This window comes from Dermacentor albipictus, chromosome 7, assembly GCF_038994185.2.
Source record: "Dermacentor albipictus isolate Rhodes 1998 colony chromosome 7, USDA_Dalb.pri_finalv2, whole genome shotgun sequence".
Taxonomy (NCBI): domain Eukaryota; kingdom Metazoa; phylum Arthropoda; class Arachnida; order Ixodida; family Ixodidae; genus Dermacentor; species Dermacentor albipictus.
The window spans coordinates 110522228-110545868 of record NC_091827.1 but is presented as its reverse complement, the minus strand read 5'-3'; the positions used below and the strand labels follow the sequence as shown (position 1 = coordinate 110545868).

The 23641-nt window shown below is 46.8% G+C and overlaps 1 long non-coding RNA gene across 1 annotated transcript in view; it reads right to left on the bottom strand.

Annotated features, from left to right (window-relative positions):
- LOC135907315 (uncharacterized) overlaps nucleotides 1–17428 on the bottom strand; it is an 87451-nt gene extending 70023 nt beyond the window's left edge. Inside the window, exon 1 of the long non-coding RNA XR_010565972.2 lies at nucleotides 17296–17428. This is a non-coding gene — a long non-coding RNA (uncharacterized lncRNA). The remainder of the gene's footprint in view (nucleotides 1–17295) is intronic.
- Between the last annotated feature and the right edge of the window lie 6213 nt (nucleotides 17429–23641).

The following is a 23641-nucleotide window of genomic DNA, read 5'->3' as shown; positions in this document are numbered from 1 at the left end:
GGACGACGCAATGAGCTATGGAAAGAAGAATGATGGGTGTAACGTTAAGAGATAAGAAAAGTGCAGATAGGGTGAGGGAACAAATACGAGGTAATGACATCTTATCTGAAATGAGGAAAAAGAAATGGGCGTGGGCAGGACATGTAATAAGGAGGGAAGGTAACCGATGGTCATTAAGGGTTACGGACTGGATTCCAAGAGAAAGGAAGAATAGCAGGGGGCGGCAGGAAGTTAGGTGTCCGGATGAGATTGGCAAGTTTGCAGGAACGACATGGCCACTGTTAGTACATGACCGGGGTTGGAGTAGTATGGGAGAGGCTTTTGCGCTGCAGTGGGCGTAACCTAGCTGATGATAATGAGGGAAATACGGGAACTGTGACCAAGTGTTACCTTTTGCCAAAATTTTAGCGGATTAGTATTCAGGAGAGAAGGTAAGTCGTGAGCCAAGTACTTGTCTTTAGAAGTGCGTAAGGCAATAGTGTACTCACAAAGGAAACTTTTGTACTTGGTTCATGAGGACCCGCTGCATGGCTTATTGCATTGCGGTACAGACGTCTTTTTAATACGTAGTGTTCAAATTTTTTTATTGAACCATGGTTTACACTTTTCGTTGGCTGCCGAAACATAGAGAATATATTTGTTCGCAAGAGCGAGTAATTTGTTTTTGTAAAGTATTCAGTTTTTGTTAACGGAACGTTGGGAAAAAGACGGCAAAAATTAATCAATGCGAAATAACTGAAGTTCAGTGTTGATGGCAACGTAGTTAGCTTTATTGTTCTCCTGAATTTTTTTATGGAATCAATGAGTACCATGAGTATCTGGAGCGTCCGCTCAAGCAGCTTATGGTCAATAAAACCACCAGAAATTAACACAGGACACACGGTTTCAGGTGCAGTAGTTAGTGCCAAATCTAAAAAGGTATTGTCAAGGGTGGGTTGATTGATTACATGAGAAAGATTTAAGTCCAAGGTAAATTCAATGAAATCGGTTGCGTGCTTGCACGATGATGACAAGCATAATAAATTAAGTTGGGGAAAATGAATAGGCCATGCAGATAAACATAAATAGTTGAACATTTCTCCGTGCTTGCACAATGATGACAAGCATGATAAATTGAGTTGGGGAAAATAAATAGGCCAAGCAGATAAACATAACTAGTTGAACATTTCTGCATGGCAGTAATAGTGCTTTTGCGTATGTTATCAACAAACGGAAAGGACATTTCAGAGGGGCGGTAACATTTTTTCCACTATTGATTTGACAAGCAGCCCTGACAATCTCAAGTGATGACGAGGTGTGAACTTCATAAGCAGAAATCCTTTTATTTATTGCAAGCAAGGCAGCATGGATAGATGGATATAATTTCTTGTACATCCGGCAAAGTTTAACGCGACCCGGGCTCAGGTCTCGCACGGGTGAACATAAAGGCCCTGCCTCAAAGCCACCTCCTGGGCTTGAAGGAATGCGCACGTCTGGATTCAGAGGTCTGGTCGGCGCAGAGTGGCAACCCACCTCGACGACAGGGTCTCCGGAGCAACTGCCATCATTCCTATAACTACATGCACTCCCACAGTAAGTGTTTGAGTGTTGCTGGTCGCTCCTGGCACAATTTGCACGTGTCGTCCTGATGCTTGGCTGGGAAGATACGTTTCAGACGGAATGGATTAAGGACGGTGTTTTTCTGGAGTTGTCTCCAGGCGACGGCCTGCCTCCTGTTCAATTTGGAACTCGGCAGTGGGTACATGCTTCTGGCATTTAGATACGCACTGGATTTGTCGTTTTATCTGGTGAGGCTGTCCCGTTCTGTGCGAGGAGAGTTCGCTATCATGCGAGAGGCGTTGCCCTGTTCGGCGCGGTCGGTCATGTCTCCCGCCGTGCGTTGCGCCGTCTCGTGTAGGTTCGGGGACGCGTCGTCTTCTCGGGTGACGTGCGCGGGGAACCATACGATCCTCGAGCTTGCAGTTTCGGATCTACCCGCTTTGGCCGGAATAAACAGGGCTTCGTTGGAAATTCTGCCTTTGGCGTAATTATTCACTGCAGTTTGCGGGTCGGTGAGTACGGCTTGGCACTCCTGTTCTCTGGGGGCCAGCGCGATCGCTACTTCCTCTGCTATTTCCGACTGTTTGGTGTATACAATACATGTGGTTCTGATTTTAGAGCTCGTGTCTATGAATACGACGGAGTATTTTTGGCCGTTCGGATACTCAGCTGCGTATACAAAGCGCGCGTTTCTCTCCCTGCCGAATGAAAGGAGCAGAGCCTCGGCTCTTGCCTTTCTTCTGCCTCGGTTGTCACCGGGGTGCACGTTTCTTGGGATGCTTGTCACCATAATGGTGTCTCTGATTTTGATGGGGACACCACCGCCCCTTTTTATCATTGCGGTCATGCCGATAAATGCTGAATATATCACTTACTGTAAATATTTCACCATCTGAAACATCGTGGCTCAGCCATGTTTTCGTTAGGACTAGAATGCCGGGATTGCTATCTTATATAAATTAACAGAATTTATCGCGCCTATTTAGTATGCTACGTATATTAGTGTACGATATTGTGAGCAAGCAAGATAAGTCAGTTTAAAGAGGTAGTTTAGGGACCCGTGCACCCATAGATTTTCTAGCTATCTGCTACATAGTACGATGGTGTCTCTACCAACATCCTACATGTATTTCTTGTTATTAATGCGCATTTAGCCAAGTGACAGTTTGCACGATTTGTCCTGTGCCCTTGAATATTCTAGCAGTTTTTTTTCTTCCTAAGTGAGTTCTTGGTGAACAGATAGAGTCCTCACGACAGTCCTTACGAACAAATAGGCGGGACTCTTTTAGCTTCACTTGCAGAAGTCAAAATGTTCTGTTGGTCTTTAAATGTATGAAGCTTAGCGGTTATTGGCCTGCATTTGTCATGAGGGAATCGACCAATTCTGTGCACTCGTTCAAACCGGTCGCGTGATAAAGTAAGCTGCAACCTTACAGCGCAGAGTTTGAATACTTTTTGCTCTGAAGTCGTCCAGTCTTCACCGCCTTCATCATCATCATCATCATTATGATCATCATCAGCCTTAATACGCCCACTGCCGGGCAAAGGCCTCTCCCATACTTCTCCAACTACTCCAGGCATGTACTAATTGTGTCCATGTTGTCCCTGCAAACTTCTTAATCTCATCCGCCCACCTAACTTTCTGCCGCCCTCTGCTACGCTTTCCTTCCCTTGGAGTCCAGTCCGTAACCCTTAATGACCATCGGTTATCTTCCCTTCTCAATACATGTCCGGCCCATGCCCATTTCTTTTTCTTGATTTCAACTAAGATATCAGCAACTCAGCAACAGTCGTCTCGCTCACCTATTGGAGGCCAGTCAATCCCTCCTCGCCAGGTGGAAAGGATAACGGCTCAACCACAGGCTCAGAAAAAAGATATCGGAAATCAACAGAACTATAGAGGAACACTGCAGAGCCCTCTGTAACCAGCAATGGGATTAGGTGTGCAACTCGATCGACGGGCAGATGCGCAACAGGGGCACCTGGAACCTCCTAAAGCAAATCCTCGACGAGACGAACACTAAAAACAACCAACGCAACACACTGGCGCGCACTCCACACACAGCCAAGCGAGAATATTCGAGCAAAGAAATTTTATCGAAACTCGCGCAGAAGTATCTATCAGTCGCATCGTGCCCTACACCACCTTCCCCTGACTACGAAGGCTCTGAGAACCCTGAGCTCGACGCAGAATTCGGGATTGAGGAGATCAGGCAGGCGCTCCACGCCCTCAATGGCAGATCGGCTCCGGGTCCGGACAAGATCACAAACAAAGCTCTACGGAATCTGGACGAGAAGTCCATCACATACCTGACGGACATCAATAACCAAGCATGGAGCAGTGGCAAAGTCCCGGAAATTTGGAAATCTGCCAACACCATTCTCATCCAAAAGCCAGGCAAGCCGCCCGGCCTCCATAAGCTCCGCCCAATTTCACTCACATCGTGCGTGGGGAAAGTTGCTGAGCATGCAATCCTAAGCAGGCTTTCACGCTACCTCGAGGACCACGACATTTACCCACACAACATGATCGGCTTTAGGGTCGGACTCTCGATGCAGGACGCGATGAAGCTCATCAAGCATCAAATTATTGACTGTAATACGCGGGACACAAGAGCCATACTTGGTCTAGATCTGGAAAAGGCATTTGATAACATTCTTCACTCGTGCGTTTTAAACACAATCTCGAGCCTAAACCTGGGGAAGCACTTTCATTCCTACACGAGATCTTTCCTGTCACACAGAGAAGCCACCCTTAAGATCGGGGACCTGACTTCAGAAATGATCAAGCTGGGGTCTATGGGGACGCCACAAGGGTCAGTCATATCCCCAACCCTCTTTAATCTCGCCATGATTGGTCTATCCCGGACACTCTCTGCTATTGACGGTATCAGTCATACCATATACGCAGACGACGTTACCATCTAGTGTACGGGAGGTAGTGACGGATAGGTAGAGACGGCCCTGCAAGAGGCGATTGATGCTACCGAGAGATACCTTGAGTCCACGGGCCTTCGGTGCTCACCGCACAAGTCGGAACTGCTACTTTATCGACCCAAGCGCAGAGGCCCGAAACCAAAGGGATGGAAGCCACTCCCCGAATGCGACATAAAACTGCGCACAAAAGACGGAGGCTATATTCCGAGGGTGGATGCTATCCGTATTCTCGGCATGATGGTAGAGTCGAGTGGTTCAAACAACCAGACAGTGCTGCGACTCACTAAGAAGACGGACAATGCCATCAGACTAATCAGAAGAGTGGCCAACCGCCAGCAAGGCCTCGGAGAAGGTAACCTCGTGACATTGGTACATGCGTTCGTAATGTGTCATTTCACTTACGTCGCGGCCATGCACAACTGGCAAAGATCGGAGAGGGATAATCTCAATGCATTAATCAGGAAGGCAATCAAGAGAGCTCTCGGCCTCCCCATATACACTCCCACGGAACGCTTACTTGAACTTGGCATGCATAACACGCTAGACGAAATAGCGGAAGCACAGGAGAGGGCCCAGTTCATCAGGCTATCTACCACACAAGCTGGAAGACACATCATACAGGAGCTGGGCGTTCCTTCCAGAGTAATCGAAACAAAGTTCTGCAGCATCCCTCGAGAGCAGCGGCACCGCATCACTGTCGCGCCTATCCCACGAAACGTCCATCCAGAACACAACGTGGGAAGACGTCGGGCGCGCGCGAAGGCTCTCCTGGTAAAGGCTCGTGAACGGGCTTCGCAGAACAGTTTCGTAGACGCAGCGCGCTACGCCGACGGACAGGCCTTCGCTGTAGTTAGCGTAAATCATGAAAGCCGCATAACGAACGCAATCTCAATTCGGACGACGTCCTCTGAAATCTCAGAGCAGGCTGCAATAGCGATGGCCTTATTGGACGAGAAGAGGACATCAATCTACAATGACTCGATAGCAGCTGTTAGGGCATTTGCCAAAGGAACCATATGCGAGCTGGCCCTAGGGATATTAGGAAGCAAAGAGATCAAGCCACACACATTAATCTGGTTTCCAGCCCACATGGGACAAATGGAGGGTGCTCCGCCCAACCTCAATGAGTCGGCACACGGAGCTGCGCGAGGCATCATCAACCGCGTAGCTATCGGGCAGCGTGACGCCGGGGGTACTGACAATCGGGACTCTCCTTCCTCGTACACCGAAATCACTAAGCACTTTTACTTGGCTCGGAGGATCTACCCTCTCCCACATTGCAAACTCAATAGACTTCAGGCTTTGACACTAAGGCTTCTACAGACGGGGGCATACCCAAACCCCCTACTTCTGCACAAGATATACCCCGAAATTCAGACGACAAATGCATGTGCACTATGCAATGACTTAGCGAACTTACCTCACCTGCTCTGGCGATGCCCCGCGTTACGCGGCGATGAAAGTAACATTTCTTCACGCTGGGATGCTGTTCTACACAGCCCCAACCTCGAAGAACAGTTATGGGCTATCCAACGGGCCCGCGACGCAGCGGAGAGGCTCGGCCTCTCTGTCCCGACGTGGGAGCGGCCCGCTGCGCGCTACGGCGCGCCCTAAAGGACCCTAATAAAGTTTTAACGCGATAGCGTTAAGGAGCTCGTGTCGCAGAAAAGCCGGTGTCGTCGGCGTCGGTGTCGGCGTCGGGTGTCGGCGTCGGGTGTCGGTGTCGGCGTCAGCGTTTTGCGGCGTTGACCGTGAGCGATAAATCACGGCAGGCACTCCATAAATAAAAAGCAACTTCAAAGATGGGCTGGGTGGGAATCGAACCAGGGTCTCCGGAGTGTGAGGCGGAGACGCTACCACTCAGCCACGATTTCGATGCTTCCAAAAGGTACAAACGCGCCTCTAGTGAATGCGGTGTTGCCTTCGAAACGAGCCGTGGAAAGTTATACTGTGGTGTATATCGGTAATTATGAACATGTAACTTACAGAAGTCGCAATTACACGAGTAGCGATGTGCGTTTCGCTGCATTTCTTCTGCGCTTTCCGCACACGGAGAGCCATCTTGCGGCAAACACAGAAGACCCCCTCCTCTCCATGTACGGCGCTGCCCCGACAGATGGCGCGCCACGCGCGCATTGGAGCTGTCGCGGCTCGGACCAGCGCCTCCTCTATAGAGGAGGCGCTGCTCGGACTCTCTCCCCTGACAACGCTTCGCCTGGCTCCCTCTGTAGAATCAAGCGTCCTTCCTTTCTTTAGATCACTATCTCTCTATCTCTCTGCCCGTGCCGATCACGGCGTTTGGCTGGCGTGCATCATTTCCCCCTCCGGGATACCGAGTTCTTTGGTTCGCTCCGCTTGCTCAGGCGCACGTTTCGTTGCTGCGCCGAACGCCGCGTTGCTCGACCATATGGCTCGACGCTCACCGCGTCTGATTCGGGGCGCCTCGTAAGTGATGGCTGCCCTGTAGCCCATTGTCTTACACCCATTGGCGGGTCGACGGGAACGCTATCGCGTTCCACTCTTGAAGGCGAAGCTTAAGCGTCCTCCAATTTTTTCATCCATCCATCCATCTATCCAACTCGCGTTTGTTCCCTCACCCAATCTGCTCTTTTCTTATCGCCTAACGTTACACCTATCATTTTTCTTTCCATAGCTCGTTGTCCCGTCCTCAATATATGTAGAACCCTTTTCGTAAGCCTCCAGGTTTCTGCCCCGTACGTGAGTACTGGTAAGACACAGCTGTTATATACTTTTCTCTTGAGGGACAATGGCTACGTGCTGTTCATGATCTGAGAATGCCTGCCAAACGCCCCCCAGCCCATTCTTATTCTTCTGATTATTTCAGTCTCATGATCCGGATCCGCAGTCACTACCTGTCCTAAGTAGATGTATTCCTCAGTGCCTCACTCCCTATCGTAAGCTGCTGTTCTCTTATATAATATTGATTCGGACTCAGAAGGCTGGTAAATATTACTTTAGTTTTCTGCAGATTAATTGTTAGACCCACCCTTCGGCTTTGCCTCTCCAGGTCAGTGAGCATGCATTGAAGTTGGACCCCTCAGTTACTAAGCAAGGCAATATCATCAGCGAATCGCAGGGTACTAGGGTATTCTCCATTAGCTCTTATCCCCAATTCTCCCCAAGCCAGGTCTCTGAATACCTCCTGTAAACACGCTGTGAATAGCATTGGAGAGATCGTATCTCCCTGCCTGACGCCTTTCTTTATAGGGATTTTGTTGCTTTCTTTATGGAGGACTATGGTGGCGGCAGAGCTGCTATATATACCGTTCAGTATTTTTACATGCGGCTTGTTTATAGCCTGATTCCGCAATGCCTCCATGACTGCTGAGGTTTCAACTGAATCAAACGCTTTCTCGTAATCAATGAAAGCTATATATAAGGGTTGGTTATATTCCGCACATTTTTCTATTACCTGATTGATAGTGTGAATATGGTATATTGTTGAGTAGCCTTTACGGAATCCTGCCTGGTCCTTTGGTTCACGGAAGTCTAAGGTGTTCCTGATTCTATTCGCAATTACCGTAGTAAATACTTTGTAGGCAACGGACAGTGAGCTGATCGGTCTATAATTTTTCTAGTCTTCGGCGTCCCCTCTGGCGTCCCCTTTGGCAGCCTCATCACTGATGCCAAAAAAGTACATTTCGTATACGTAGTCTGTTTTCGGCGTCCTCGCACCTTGAAGTTATCGTCTTTAACTGGCTTGAAAATGACTGGATGATGACAGGTGTGTCTGTACCGGATGTTTTACATAGGCTAAGTATAGAAATGAGAATGGCGACTCTGTCCTTAAGGCATTTCACCTCAACGTCTGTGGCGTCCTGTTTCTCCTTTATCCGCTTAAGTTCCACCAAAATTGCAGTTTGCCCTGCTTCTATCCTGCGTACAATGTCGAAGCCAGAATATTCAGGACACGATTAGGTTCGACATCCCCCGACAGTATCAGTGGCAACGAGACACAGAAATAAGCATGAAGTCGCACAAAGTAGCACAGGGTGCGCTCGACACTGCCATAGAGCTCAATTGGGCACGACACTGCTATTAGACAGCAATTATTGCACTTAACGCCGCTGGTATTGTCCAGGTAACTAACCTGTAACAACAGAAGCGGTGAGCATCGCATTGTCGTAGCGGCGTCTGCCCAGCAGAGAGCAGTTGTGGCGGGCTTTTATATCACGCGCAGGATCCGATGTTCATGCCGGTCTATTGCCCGCGTTGCCAGGTGGGGATTCCGATCGACGACCGATATTGGCTCAGTTGCCTTACATTTGATAGCCATGATCATTCATAAGATGCAGCATGTACCTTCCAAAGGTGCTCTTTATTTGGTTGCATATCTATATGTATGTACACACACACACACACACACACACACACACACATATATATATATATATATATATATATATATATATATATATATATATATATATATATATATATATGCGCTGGTGCGCAACAGTTTTCCCGCATACATGCGTCACTGGGTTGTCTATGGGGGAGTGTGCAGCGCATCGAGAGGCTGTGCTGAGCGACCAGAATTCGACACCCGCCCTCCCACCAACTTGAGTCAATGAGCATGTGGCAAGGTGTACATAGGTGCTGCTCTACTACGAACCACTTTCACGCAGACATGAGCTGTTGCACATACAGGACTGGGTAGGTACCGCTGTTCAAAGAAACTTTCACAAAGATTTGGAACACTGAGTATGTGTCACTTGGCCCGTGCTCATCTTCACTGAACATCTTTCATATCAGCGGGGGATACTGGGTATGTCCCAGTAGGTGTGTGCGGCTCTTCATTGAATACCTTTGACGCCCCCTTGGGAAACTAGGTACGTGCCACTAAGAATGGGCCGCTCTGTAATGAGAAAACGTTCCCTTAAATTTTTACGACGCTGTGAGCAATCGAACCTACATGAGGAGGGTTACTCAAGGACGCGACCCTCAAACAGGCTCCGCCACAAATGCACTAGGCGCGTGCCGCTCTTCGACGAACATTTCGCCTATTTCGGTCCTTGTGTTTGCGCGGCTAAGTGCGCGGCAGGGAAGGGAACAATGCTCAGCAAACGGAGACACGGGCAACACGAGTGCGCCACGGTTATTATCTCTCAAGCAACACGCAGACTTCTCTCGGCAGTGCCGGTAGATGGCGCAGCGTGTCCTGAAACATTAACAAGATAGGAACCCAGTTGCCGATTGACAAGTTTCTTCGAGTTCACCTGCACCGGCGGGCCGGCTTCGTGACGGTGGTGCTAGATGGCGCCGACTGTTCTTACGGAAGTGCGAAAGACGTCTTCTGCTCAGTACACGTCTCGTACATAAGTGGTTTCGTAGGTGGCAATTGCTTGTGCCACTATACTGAATCAATGCTACCTATGCTAACAGAATACCGTCAGGAGTCATCGTGAGAAGGGCTGCGCCGATTTCAAAATTATTTTTATCAGTTGTACACCATTGTGTACGGGTCACCGTTCTGGATTTTGCACCGTTACGTGAATATACATACACTGAAAGTTTGCCGTGACAGCTCAGCGTGGCCTGATTCGAGTGGCACATATTGGACCTTAGCAAGGGAGTGAAATAGCACCTACGACTTTTCATGTGAAGCCTACGCCTTCACCACACAAAACTGATTTTTTCGGAACAGAAACAATAATACTCAAATAATGAAATAATAAAACCATATTAATTTTTATTTCTTTTATAAAATACAGTGCGATATAAATAAATATTATCTAAACTTTAATATTCGATGTTTCCTTATTTTACATATATAATTTTATTTGATAAATCATTTATAAAATTGTACCAAATGCTTACCGTATATATATTGCCTAGAGCAATATGTATACCACGACATGTAATCTTCGCCAAAAGTGTTTCGCGTTTTGTACTTCGCGAAAGTACTAATCGCGAGCGTCCGCTGTTTAGCCTGGCCAGGTTATCACGTGTCCATTTCTCGTAGTTGAATGTCAGAACCTATTTTAAGCAGATACACAGATAAGTATTACTTCTTTAGAAGAACCGAAGTCGTGGGCCAAACAGCTTTATTTTTCTTGATGACTTTATTTTTGTATGTTCTACAGGGATGTTTCTCTGTCTCTCTCGAACAATTTTTCTTAGACCTAAAAGACGCTTGAGAGGCTTAGGTTATTTGAAATTAATAAAACACGAACTCAGAACATTGAAATTTTGAAATTCTGAAATTTTATGAGTCTAAAGAAGGATGTCTGATTTCTTATTTCAGAGGTGTGTCAACGGAATGTGCGAGAAAATCGACTAGCCTGCGACTACTACGCGGAATGGAAGTATCATATTCTTATGCGCGAATAAATGCAGAATTTTACAATCAATAAAGCGCTGTTTGAAGCTTGTGAGCGTGAAGCTTTATGAAGCGATACATTTCGTTTTAATTTCAAGAAATCCAGAGTAACAGAAACTTTCGGGAATGTTTCTGCCGAATCGCTAGCTCTACATGATGGTCAAAACCGCTCTTGATTTGCTGTGAAAGAGTTTTTAAGATAGTGGAGATGTTCGAGGCATTGGTGTGACTGTATACTTACTGCTCTGCAATGAGTAAAAAGAGAGATAAAAGCACCGCAATAGAACGAGAAGAACGTAAAATAATTATATTATGTGAGAATCCTTCTCAAAATCTCTCTTCATGGTAATGATATTTATTTATAAGCAATGCAGTGGCAGACTGCGTTGCTCAAAATAATTTTTTTGCACTCTACAGTCGTCTCATTGAAGCCTCCTTTTCTCGAACTATATGCAATATACACCGTCTCTTTCGCCGTCTGATTTCGCTATGGAACTCTGAAGTATACCGCGTCAAAACTATACGTCGATGAAGCCGTGATGACGATGCAATGACTACTATAGAAGGACGCAGAAGGAATCACATTGATAGAACAATGAATGCGTTAGGAAAACGAAGCGGGCATGTCTAAAATGAGATGGCGATGCTGAAATAATCTTCTTATAACGATGAAAGTGTGAGGAGGATGGTATAAGGCGACTTGAAGAGTACTAGTGTATGTGGGTGAGGGCATGATGTTAACGAATGCACGAGAGTGACAAAATGACACCAATGGGAATACAAAGGCACATAATCTCTTCTGAATAGCGACAGCATGACTAAGAAAAAAATGTCGAAGAACAAAGATGCTGCTTGAACGAAGAAGACGGTATCAGAGCGACAGCGGGACGACAATGGGACGATGATTCTGAAGTGATTATGATGTTACCAGGAAAACGTGACAAAGACAGCATGACCACACTGTATGGAGACGACCGCGCGTAGATGATGGTGTGATGACAATGACAGAATGACGACTCCATGACGGTGAATGTCCGAGCATATGATCACCGCAGGGTCCCACCTACATGCCGGCATCTTAAGAAGACCCCCCTGAAGTATGCAGTATGCAACCGAGAGATGGGTAGGCTAAAGAAGACTTAAGTAGATAAACAATAAATGACAGTTACTGGCGATCCCGGACACAATCTTTTCTGTCCGTCTACATCTTCCACGCTTGCCGACTTGGCTCCCAATTCTTAGCTTTTCTTCTTTGGCATCACTGTCGAAGTTGGTGGTTGGCCGAGAACAGAAGTTATCCCTCGTGGCATAGCCTCGCGTCATGTTTGCCGTCGATGGTTTCAGCAGGAGCACTTATATCACCGCTACCTGTAGTTGTCCTCTTTTGCGTACGGCCTAAAGGCAGACTATTAGCACTCATAAACAATTTGTTTCTGTTTCAATAAACATTAAGATAATTTGTTTTGCGAAAGACGACCCTTCCCGGACCTTTCTCACGCTGGTCGCTGGATGTTGCTGCCTTGCAAATAGCTGATAGGCAAAACGTTTAATCACACGTATGATGGTAAAATCAAACCTTGGTCCATAGTACCGAAGCTAGAAGCTCTAACTTTGAGTCCGCAATTGCACAGGTACGTGTATCGTTGCATTAGCATTTATTCAAGTTATCGCGCGATGGTTCACCTCACATAGCACGGGTGCACAAGAGCACGTGCGTGTCTTGCTCTTTCGCTTGCGCGATGCACGCAAGAGTGAAGTGGGAAGATTTAGAGCATGGCATTTGTCTCATTTGTACATGAAAGCTTCCGTTCCCATTATTTCAAGATTGCGTGTTGGACATGCATATTTAAAAAAAACGGCAGTAGTGTGCCCGGCGAAGTTCTGCAAAACCACATACCTTCGGCACTGATGCCTTCAAATAAGGAAAAAGCTAGAAATACGGAATGGCACCGTATACTACAAAACAGAAGCGAGAAAAAAAAGAATCTTCAACAACTTGCAAGGTATCTCTATTGTCATAAGGATAAGGTTTCGCACTTGCACGTTTATAAGAACGCCCACGCAATTTTATGCTGAAGACGAAATCCTTATGTCTCATTGGTGCGTCGACATTGGATGAAAACGCATAGATGACATGAAAGATGCGAAATTCTACAGAACTCTCTAACTTGTGTTTTTAAGGTTAAGAACCCTCGACCTTTGGTTGGCTAGAACCATGAAGAATTGTGGGCATCAAACTCATGATCTTTGTTTTTAATGAAGAAGAAGTTAATTGAGCTATAGTTAATAAGGAACTCAAACCAATGACGTTTACTCGCCAGCCTACGCAGAATGTTCCTTGCATTTCCAACTGCCTATCTGGGCTTAGTGCTTTCAAAGTGCCGGTCATTTGATTTACGCCCAATAGTCAACCTCTATGCCTTTACTGACGCTGCTGAATGAATGTTTTGTTTGATACTGTGTCCAGTGTAATGGACTGTGAAGGCTGCATTGTGTTAATGGATGATTTCAATTTTGTGTGTGATCCTAGTGATCGAAGCGAGATGAAAATTTAGCGGGACAGGAGTGGTGAAGTTTTATCTAACGTAATAGAGAATGCAGGGCTCATAGATATAGGAGTGCCTGGCCACGCGTCGGGCTCTTACATACGTATTCAAGGTCGCTTTTACGCCCGCTTTGATTGGATTTATGTATCTTTATCACTCCTCTTTCAATGAGTGTCCTGTATTACCATCCTAATTTCGTTCTCGTATCATTGTATGTTCAAAGCAATGATGGGGGAGAAATCTGTAACTAATTTCCGACCACAGTGGACACTCTGTAAGTTTAAATAAATGTTTAGTTCGGGACGGTTGGTTCATAGCTAAACACCTTGACGAGTAGCGCAAGAATCATGGACTGAGAAAGGCACAAGTATACAGATCGGGCGCAAACTTCTGTTTCCAGAATCCGTCTAAACGGTTATATTTGCACGACATGTCAGTCTCTGCCACACAGGTTTCACACACTATCCTTCTTCCTTTAACTAAAGAAGCTTCATAACTTAAAACTATACATTGTCAACGCACTAAGAATGGTCAAATATCACTTGTATATTTAAAAATATAAGTGCGTGCGCACAATATGAAAATAACCAGACCAACTCTGAGCTTCTAAATTTCCCCGAATTTATAAATCACGTTCGTATGGCCCTAACAACGTATTTTTCTACTGGCTTGCCGTTATTTGCTGGTTCGTAACCATTTCAGCAAGAGGCTCGCACAGTGACTGTAGAAATTGGATTCGTGAAAGTATTCTATATAAAAAATTAAAACAATCCTGGAATGCGATGGAATGCGCAAAGCCAGGCACTTGCAATAATGACAGAGAAAATTCGAAGTGTCACTGGCAAAAGTATGACGCACTGCGTTACAATGTAGCGCGAGTTCAACCTCGAAATAGGCCTGCTTTCCACCCCGAGCAGCCAGCGCGTCGAGCTTTGAGTGATGATTGGTGCAAAGCTGTTCCCAAAGTGATTCCGGAAATATACTCTAACGGGGTCGTCCAACAAACAAGAATGACAATTTCTTAGTTGAATACTTACTACAGTGTGTTGATCAGTACCCCTCCCGAAAATTACACTGCAAAAGTCTTGTAGAATGTTGCGGCTCTCGTAAGATTTTTGCAGGATGATGAGTCTACGTTCATCAGAGGTATTCTTACAATCCAACAAATTGAGTAACTATGGTTTAGCTGACTCTATTGAAAACACCCGGCATAATCGACTGTCAAGTGAAGTTTACAAAGCTTTCACAGCAAGTATCAGTCCCACATTAATGGATGTTTTATTACAAGTTTAAAGGTGGATACTGTTCCAGAATGTTTTCGTAAAACACACGCTGTATTATTTCCTACACCTTCAGGTAATGTGAAACTGCGTTCTCTTAGAAGCTAGAGACCAATGACCACTGTGAAACGTGGATCATAAAATTTTGCTACTACATCATTCATGAAATCTGATAAATTGCAATTTGGGATATCAGTTCTCATTGGTTCGAAGTAGATGTGCGGAATTAGGGGCCGATCCATCCAAATCAATGTACATATCACTCGTACACGTCTTCATTACTCTTACGGTCCCACTGGGCAGCTTGCAATGCTTCAGGAAGTCCTTGCTAAAGCTTCTCGTTTATTTCTATTTATGTTCTCTTCTGGAGCACCCAAATGTTGACTTGGTTGTGCTTAAAGGCGTTAGAGTTTGCTACATGTGTTGTTCTACTCGTTTAGTTATTAATGGTCATTTGTCTTAACCCGTTTCCATTTTCTCTTCAGTAAACAAGGATGCCCGATGTCCCTCCCTACTATTGGCCCTTCACCTGGAAGCACTATATTCAAGCGTAATTATGTCAACTTATATCGACGCCTTCATTATACTGGGTAATGAAGTAAGGGTCTTAGCTTCTAAAGATGATCTAGCGTTCTTCTGGACGGAAAAGATCGATATTGAAGACGTAGTATTGACAATGGAGAAATTTCGCAGTATATCAGGAGCACGAATGGACTCCTCGAAAACTTTAGAGTTATTGTTTAGATCATGGTGCTAGAAAGGAGAAAAAGATTGCAGGCATCGAGTAGACTTATGTTGCGCTAAAGTACCTTGGGCTTGGCACTGGACGCATATAAATTATGTGTGCTCCATTCGAATGAACGGGTTCTGGCCTCACTAAGTTACGCCCAGAGATTCCTTCCACACCGACTTTTTATTCTTGTAAAAGCTGGAGCCTGCAATCAGCGTTTTTTTTTATTTACTACCAATTGTAAGGTATTCATTGCGCCAGGCTCTACATCCAACACATTCACCAAATTCTTGCAATCGCCGTATGGCCTTTCACTTCGGAGCCCATGAGGCGAGGCAATATATTTAGGCAGTTAGTGATCATGGCTGGGCTTCGTACATTTTTGTATGCGGCAAATAATGTATCTTTTCTTTTTTTTTCGTGACATTTTCCATCCAATAATTCGGTCCTTCATGCAAGTCGCCCTTGTTAATGCTTTACCAGATTTGGCTGTTTCTTCAAAATTTTCTTCGCTTTTAGTCTTATGAGGGCCCATGCAAGGAGCTTACTTGGCCGTTCATTTTCTGGCAATTCGGTTTTCTACTGCATATTTGGGCTCCGTGTCGCGTAAAACGTTATGAAAAGATTTGCTGTCATTGCTTTTTGCTCCTACAGTTTAACGATTTTTTCGCATTTAATGGCCAAGCCATGATATATTAAGGTGAGTTCGTAAAGCATACTCATCCCCTTGCCACAAAATATTCTTTTATGCGAAGCATACTAGCCGCACAACCACGCTCTTCCTTTCTGCGCCGCGCGCGGCCGCGTAGCTACCATATGACGTCATAACAGCTGCAAAAGCGGAGGCTCAACTCGTGCGCTCGCTTGCGGCCGCGTAGCTACATACCCGGGTCTCAGCTCGTGCGCTCGCCTGTGGTCGCACAGATGGTACTGCGGCCTAACTCCCACTCCTCCTGCTAGGGCACTGACGTCACAAGAGCTGCAAGCCGGGCTGAACTCTGGCGCTCGTCTGCGGTCGCACTGCCGGTGCTGCGGTCTAACTCCCGTTCCTCCCGCTAGGGCACTGGCGTCATAACAGCTGTACAAAAGAGCGGCGCGCTCTCGTCGAGGCCTGTTGTATAGCGTGATGGCGGGAAAGGAAAGGGCCACTCGTCAGACCGCAAAGCGCAAGTTACAAATCTCCGTTATATATGACACTCTCACTCCACTGAACCAATGGAAATTTTTACAGTGGCTCAACAACTAAAATAAAGGCTAGTATGCTTCGCATCCTGGGCTTAACCTTAGCTAAGCCAAAGCCATTTATTTATACCTCACAGTGCAACCACACCATTAAAAACATGGCTAGAGGATAAGACACCTTTGTCTCTTGGGTTAACTGTCATCGTTGTAATGTGGCAGAGACAATTAAAGATTGTTTTATCTGCTGCGAAGGCGTAATAATATATTGGGATGGCGTCCAACGGACATTGAAGAAGATCTTTCAAATGAGCGCTCATACGGTATGATACTTGCTGCCGATCCCTAATGACAATACATCTTTCGACAGGTACTTTTTACATGGGAAAACACAGTTTGTGGAAAGTACGAATGATGCATCTCAAGGCCGAACAGGTTGTAGCTACAGGCGTGCATTTCATTCAGATGCCTGTGCAGCTAAAACATGCTGATGATGGACTTGATATTCAACCGATCTGGTACCCCATTTTGGTGAAGTGTCTATCCTTACAACACTTCTAAAGTGGCACCAATGTTGCCACCCAAAGTATGAATGCTGCGTCTTGTGTGTGACTCATTTTTCCCGCAATTCTAAGACTATTCACAACTGGTGAATGTTTTATCGGTCTATATGCTACTGTTATAAATATCATAAATGAAAGAAAGAAAAAAAGTGCTGCTTTAGCTCAGTGGCTGACTCACTCGGCTTCTGAACGCGGGGTCCTAGGTTCGGAACCCCCAAAAGCCAACGTTTTTCTTCTTCAGTTTATTCCGTTCTCTTTTACTTCATTTTCTTGTACTTGATCATTCAGAGGCCAAACTAGAACGTAAGCGAGAGCTTGCGCGAACAAGGAACGCGCGTATAACAAAGGCTACAGAGAGTGAGAGCAAGGCGGATGTGGCCTCACGGCCAAACCCTCTCCCTTACGCAACATCTGGCGCGCCAGCGTGGCATCAGGTGTTCCCTTTTGCTGAGCGTACACAGCTCGACTCGTTGGTTGTGAATAGCATTATGAAACATCGCCGGTCAGTGACAAGACGGCGTTCTTGTTGCTTTCTCTGCTCGTCCGTGTTTACGTGTGCGCCCTGAAGCGTTGTCTCTTATTGCTGTGCCTGTTCGCCCGTTCTGCTCCAACGAGGCGCGAGCATGACGTGGCGTCATGACCAAAGGCAATTCAAGTGTAGTTTCTTTGGCACAGTTGCCTGCTTTTCGTCTCACTGGGCCATCTGATTTCTTGGCATCAATAAATGTGACTTCAGAAATGCTATGTTTTGCTACACTGGTCAAATGCTAACTGCATTACGATCAACATTTATCGTGATATTTCTTGCATATTGTTTTGCCCGCAAGGACACCCTCTTATCTTGAAATGCTGTCTGTAGGACTAAACACACATTGACTTAGGTTTTCATATCGTGAAACCTCACATGCCTTCTAAAAGCAATGGTGTTCATTGTGACATTCTGCCACTTCATTTACTGCGGCATTTATACAATACTGTCATGATAGATGAGGACGTAGAACCAATTGTTTCTTCACAGTGTGCTTAATTTACACCCTTTGGTAGCTTTTACCACAACTTATTATGTGCGTCATTCAACCCGTCGGTTTATGCCCGGCTTCTCGATGGCTCTTTCAGCTGACTCCGCCTTGTAAGTACCATAAATAGAATTCCCACAAATACAGTGTTTTTCATGGAAGGCAAGCGCCTCTTGGTAGCTCTTAATGAGTGCTTGTAGTTGAAAAGGAAGGTACTTTTCGTTATGTAACGAGTGCACACAATGGTCACTCTAGCCACACCACTCACTTGGCACGGGGAATACGTGCAACGTCGGTGTTCATTTGACAGTTCGGCACCTCTTATGGAACTGTCTCGTTCTTGTGAGGATAAGAGACCCGCGCACTGAGCGTCGCTATACGTCCCTGGAAGCATCGACTACAACACCACTTCAAGCCTATGGCCTGGAACTATGAACTGCCTATGGCAGTTCCGTGCAGGAGAAAATAAAGTTGCATATAACACAGCCTATAATCCATACGTTTCTTACGTGGAATGCTGGCCAGTTATGAACGTGTCTTTTCTGTTATATCTCAAAAACTATTTTGCCCACTACAGACCATCACCCCTGCTTAGGCTGTGAACAATTTTTGTTTTTTTTGTTTTTATAGTTTATTTTGAAGTGTGTATATATATATATATATATATATATATATCTATAATAAAAAGAACGTTTCTGCATCCGGGCAAATATGTACAGTCAAGCAGACCCACGTATGAAGCGATCTATTGACGGGGTCCGGCCATCATCGGAATCATATTATCGTAATATTCCTCAAGGCTCTCTTTTGGGTGCACTTGATGTGGCATCCTTGTGCACCAACATTCCGCACGAAGATGGCATCAGGGCGGTCGTCAATTCTGACCGAGCAGCATTACCCAAGCAACTTGTCGACAGCAATATGTTGACCATTTTGCTGACACCTAATTTAGAACTAAACAACTTTGAATTTCAAGGTCAACACTATGAACAAGCGAGTGGAATGTCAATGAGTACGCGGATCGGCCCAAATTACACCAATATATTTATGAGTGAACTAGGAAACAAGTTTCGGCTAATACGGGCACTAAAACATTTGCATTACAAGCGTTACATTGACGATGTTTTCATGATTTGGTCACATGGTGAACAGATGCCGCTCTCCTTCATTTCTGACTTTAACAATGCCAATACATCCACATGGTTTTCTCTCATGTATTCCGCATCTAAAATGAACTCCCTTGATGTCAGCGTTTCAGTGCTAAATGATAAATTTGTCACCCCTACAGCACATAGCTCCACCGATGGTGCTACAGGGGAGCATCCTGAGCACGACCGTAATGTAGTAGACATATCCCAGAGTTTAAGCCCGCAAGAAGTTGATCTCCTGAAACGCCATATAACTTTCTGTCCCACGAACAACGCAGTAACCGAATATGAACTCCACAAAGATATAACCGAGGTTTCAAGAAGCATGCGCATCAAGAAGCTCTTTATCATTCAACGAAAGAACTGGCCTCCACAATGTGTGGCACATGTTCAAGGCTATGACAGGTCAGCGTAAAAAACGCAGCGCTATTTCAAACGTCTTGCTCAAAACTAGCCAGTCAGTCAGCCAACTCCAAGATGATGCCGCGAACACGTTTTTTCCCCAACCGTCGACGCCCCCGAACGTCGACATTAACCGGAAAACACCGCCAGTGACCTATGAGGGCATCCAGGCCCCATTCTCACTCTTCGAGCTCGAACAGGCACTTTCTTCCATCAGCGCGCCAGGCTGTGACGGCGTGACGTGGGCGGCTCTGAGGAATCTGGAAGAATACGCTTCTCGAGGAGATTAACGAAGTGTGGATCAACGCTGAAATCCTGGCAGGATGGAAGCATTCGGTAGTGACACCCATACCGAAACCAGACAAACAGCCAGATGTACTGTCGAACATGCGCCCTGTGTCTCTCACCCTTACTACGCGTAAGCTTGCGGAGCGAATGGCCTTGACACGCATATCTCACTTTCTAGAAACAGAGGGTTGCTTTCATCCAGCACAGACAGGGTTTAGACCAAACTTTGGCACTCATGACAGCCTCCTACTTGTGAGGGAGGGTGTACTGCCTCGAAAGACGGTCGGTCGCGGAAAGCGACACCCGAGCGTCCTGGTGGCGGTGAACCTCCGTAAAGGTTTTGACACTGTGACGCATGAGGCAATCATCGAGGCAGCTGAGACGCACGGAATCACTGGCCACCCCCTCAACTTTGTGCGTTCCTTCCTTCAAGATCGCACTTTTTGCATGCGAGTAGACGGAGAAGTTCGAAAGGTTTACCCAAACATAGTGGGAGTCCCACAAGGCTCCATACTATCACCCCTCCTCTTTAATTTGACTATGATAGACCTGGCTGAGCGACTGGAAGCTATTTCCGAACTGGGCTTCACAATTTACGCAGGTGACATCACGCTATGGACTGCAACACGACCAGTTGATGAGCAGCAGGAGATCCTGCAGGCGGCACTTGACTTTAGTGACCACTACCTGCCACAAAGTGGCATGCGGCCATCTCCAGAGAAGACAACCTATGTGGTGATCCGAGGTTCAACGCAGGACGAAGCAGCCCTCACACTCAGTCTCGGAGGGAAAACGCTGCCGCGAGCGGAAAAATCAGTGCGCGTTCTCGGGATACATACTGATCGCGCAGGCACAGCGGAGGCGTGGTTCGCAGACCTTCGTCGGACATGGCACAAAATTATGCACCTCATAAAACGAATCTGTTTCCGCATGGGCGGTGCTGGTACTGACGTATGCCGAAAGCTTGTTAGTGCTTTGCTGACATCCCGAGCGATATACGGAGCGCGCTGTTATGAACTGCTTGCTCGGCACTGGACACAGCTAGAGGCGCTCCCCAGATCAGCTCTCCGTGTTGTCACAGGGCTCCCGAAACACACACGTGTCGAGGAGCTACATCGCTATGTGAAGTTGCCTACCCTCTGTGCAACCATCGAAGCATCGAAGGCAGGACACGAGGAACGCCTGAAGCACACCAGACAATGCAGCACTCTACTCGCCTACATGGGAAAGGATATATCAACATTGCCACAACTGCCATCCGACATCTCACCGAGGGATGACATTGCTGTCGTCGACACTACACCAACGCCCCGAAACATGGGTGCCCAACATGCGCACCGCCGGGTAGCATTCGCTGCGCGTCATGTGCAGACATTGGCAGACGCACCGCCAAGCACCGCCACCGCCAAGTGTACACTGACGCAGCTTTCGACCCACGCGCCAGCGCATGAGCAGTCGACTACCACGTAGTGGGTTCTTGTGAGACACATTCTACCTTTACAGTTGCTGATGCTGACGACCCAATGGAACTTGAACTCCGCGCTATAGTCTGGGCATTAGATAGAGTTTCAAGCACCCCGCTAGCGAAACACATCGATATATACACCGACTCTTACTATGCGCTGCATGCCTGCAAGTCGCGCCACACACCATCATCGGAAGTACTCCTCGTCAAGCAGGCCTTCAGGCGTGTGGAGGCCCACGGGGTCACTGCAACACTTCATTGGATCCCTGGTCACCAGGGCATCGAGGGGAATGAGAGAGCCCATGAGGCGTAGCGCGCCGTTCTTTCCAACCGCGTCGTCTCCCGGGATCCTTCAGAAACCCTCACAACCAGCGCAAGCAACACGACAAATGGAGCCCCGTATGACCCAGACAGAGCTCTGAGGGCAGCAGCCAACCGACGCAAGAGGGAACTCCGCGCGAGTGTGCCCTCAGACCCAGACCCACTTCCAGCCGGTCTTCCCAGGTCGGGGCAGGCGCTGCTGCATAGGCTCTGTTCCGGCTTCGTCCTCACACCGTATGTGCTGGAGCGGTGGCGACAGTTCCGGCCACGCCGGGAAAGACGCCCTCCATCTCCGTCTCCCAACTCTCTTCCATCGCAGGAACCGGCCATCCCACAGCCTCCGCGGACCAAGAAGCGCTCCAGACGCCACACAGGTGCCCTGACTGCGACATAGCCACGCGGCCATCCACAGCCCATCTCTTTTGGGAGTGCCAGCGACACGCTCAGAAGCGGGAGCACTACCTGAGGGTGGTGCGAGTGTCGTCCTACAAGGAGTGGATTAGACCGGCAACTGGCTCGATGGATTCCGACAGGGTCATTCTGTACTCGCTCTTGGCTTTCGCCAGGGACACGAAGCTTCTAGGACGACTCTGAATACGCCTCCCCCCTCCTCTTCCTATTCCCCATTATAGGCCTTCGCGCCATCCCTTAATAAATACATTTTGTCATCATCATCATCGATAGACCAGACGTAGGAAAACAAGATAGAGACTTAGACCACCTACCACGTGAACACCGGAAGCCGAACAGCGTGCATACTTGGTTTATAAATAAGGCTAATCTCAAAGGAAATGCTAGAGCCAGCGCGGCATTGGCGGAAACGCAAACGTTTGTCCCCCGCTCAGCCCCAAATCCTTAAAAAACTCGCGGGACGGAATAATATTGTAGTAAAAGGAGCAACTAGACTAAGGCGGCCGTATCCTAATCTGGCATATAGAAAAGTACAAGCATGCGGCCTCCAAACAACTGACCTACCACGCTCAGTATAAAAAACTCGACTCTAGCGCACCTTCAGATTACAGCAATAGTGTGGAGAGCACAATAGTGAAGTTCCTGTCCAGGGAACTAATCAGGCAGTCGAATATCGCTTTATGATGCCCAAGGACAAAGAAACAGGCCGCTTTTACCTTCTTTCTAAAATACATAAAGTTGCCGTCGAAGAAATATTCATGGCAGAAATCCCAGGCCGACCAAGTGTGTCTAATAAGAAGACACCTACTGAGTCACTACATAAATTGTTATATCACCACCTGTCAAACATCCCCGCCACCCTCCCACCATTTGTTCAAGACACGCCGCACTTTCGTCGAAATATCGACGGCATCAGCGCCAACCAAATTCTTTCCGACCGCGCTATTCTAGTCAATTTGGCTGCTTCTGCCCTTCAGACTGACATACTCATCAGTGAAGGAATTTATCCGTATCGAAATCCCTCGCAATTTTTTCCACAAGCGCACGCTCCAAAAGATTACTTGTCGCTACTTACACTAATTCTCCCACTCTCCTATTTTGAATTCGATTTTATTCACTACTTGCAAACTTTCCGCTCTAGCATGGCAACACCATTCGTCCCACGTATACGAATATTTTCATGGGACAGTTTGACGCAGACTTGTTGAAATTCTACCCATTAAACTTCGACACCTATCTTCGTTAACTGAACGACGTATTTATAATATGGGAACGCGGCACAAGCGCGTTAACCAACTTAATTAGCCATTTCAATAGCTTTCACCTTAGTAATAAATTTGCTGCTCACCACTCAGCTAGTTAAATCAACTTCCTCGACCCGACGGTCTAGAAAGAAAACGGAAAAGTAAGAACGACTCTTTACCGAAAGGCTACGGATAGCCAACAATATTTAGACTGCAACAGCCATCATCC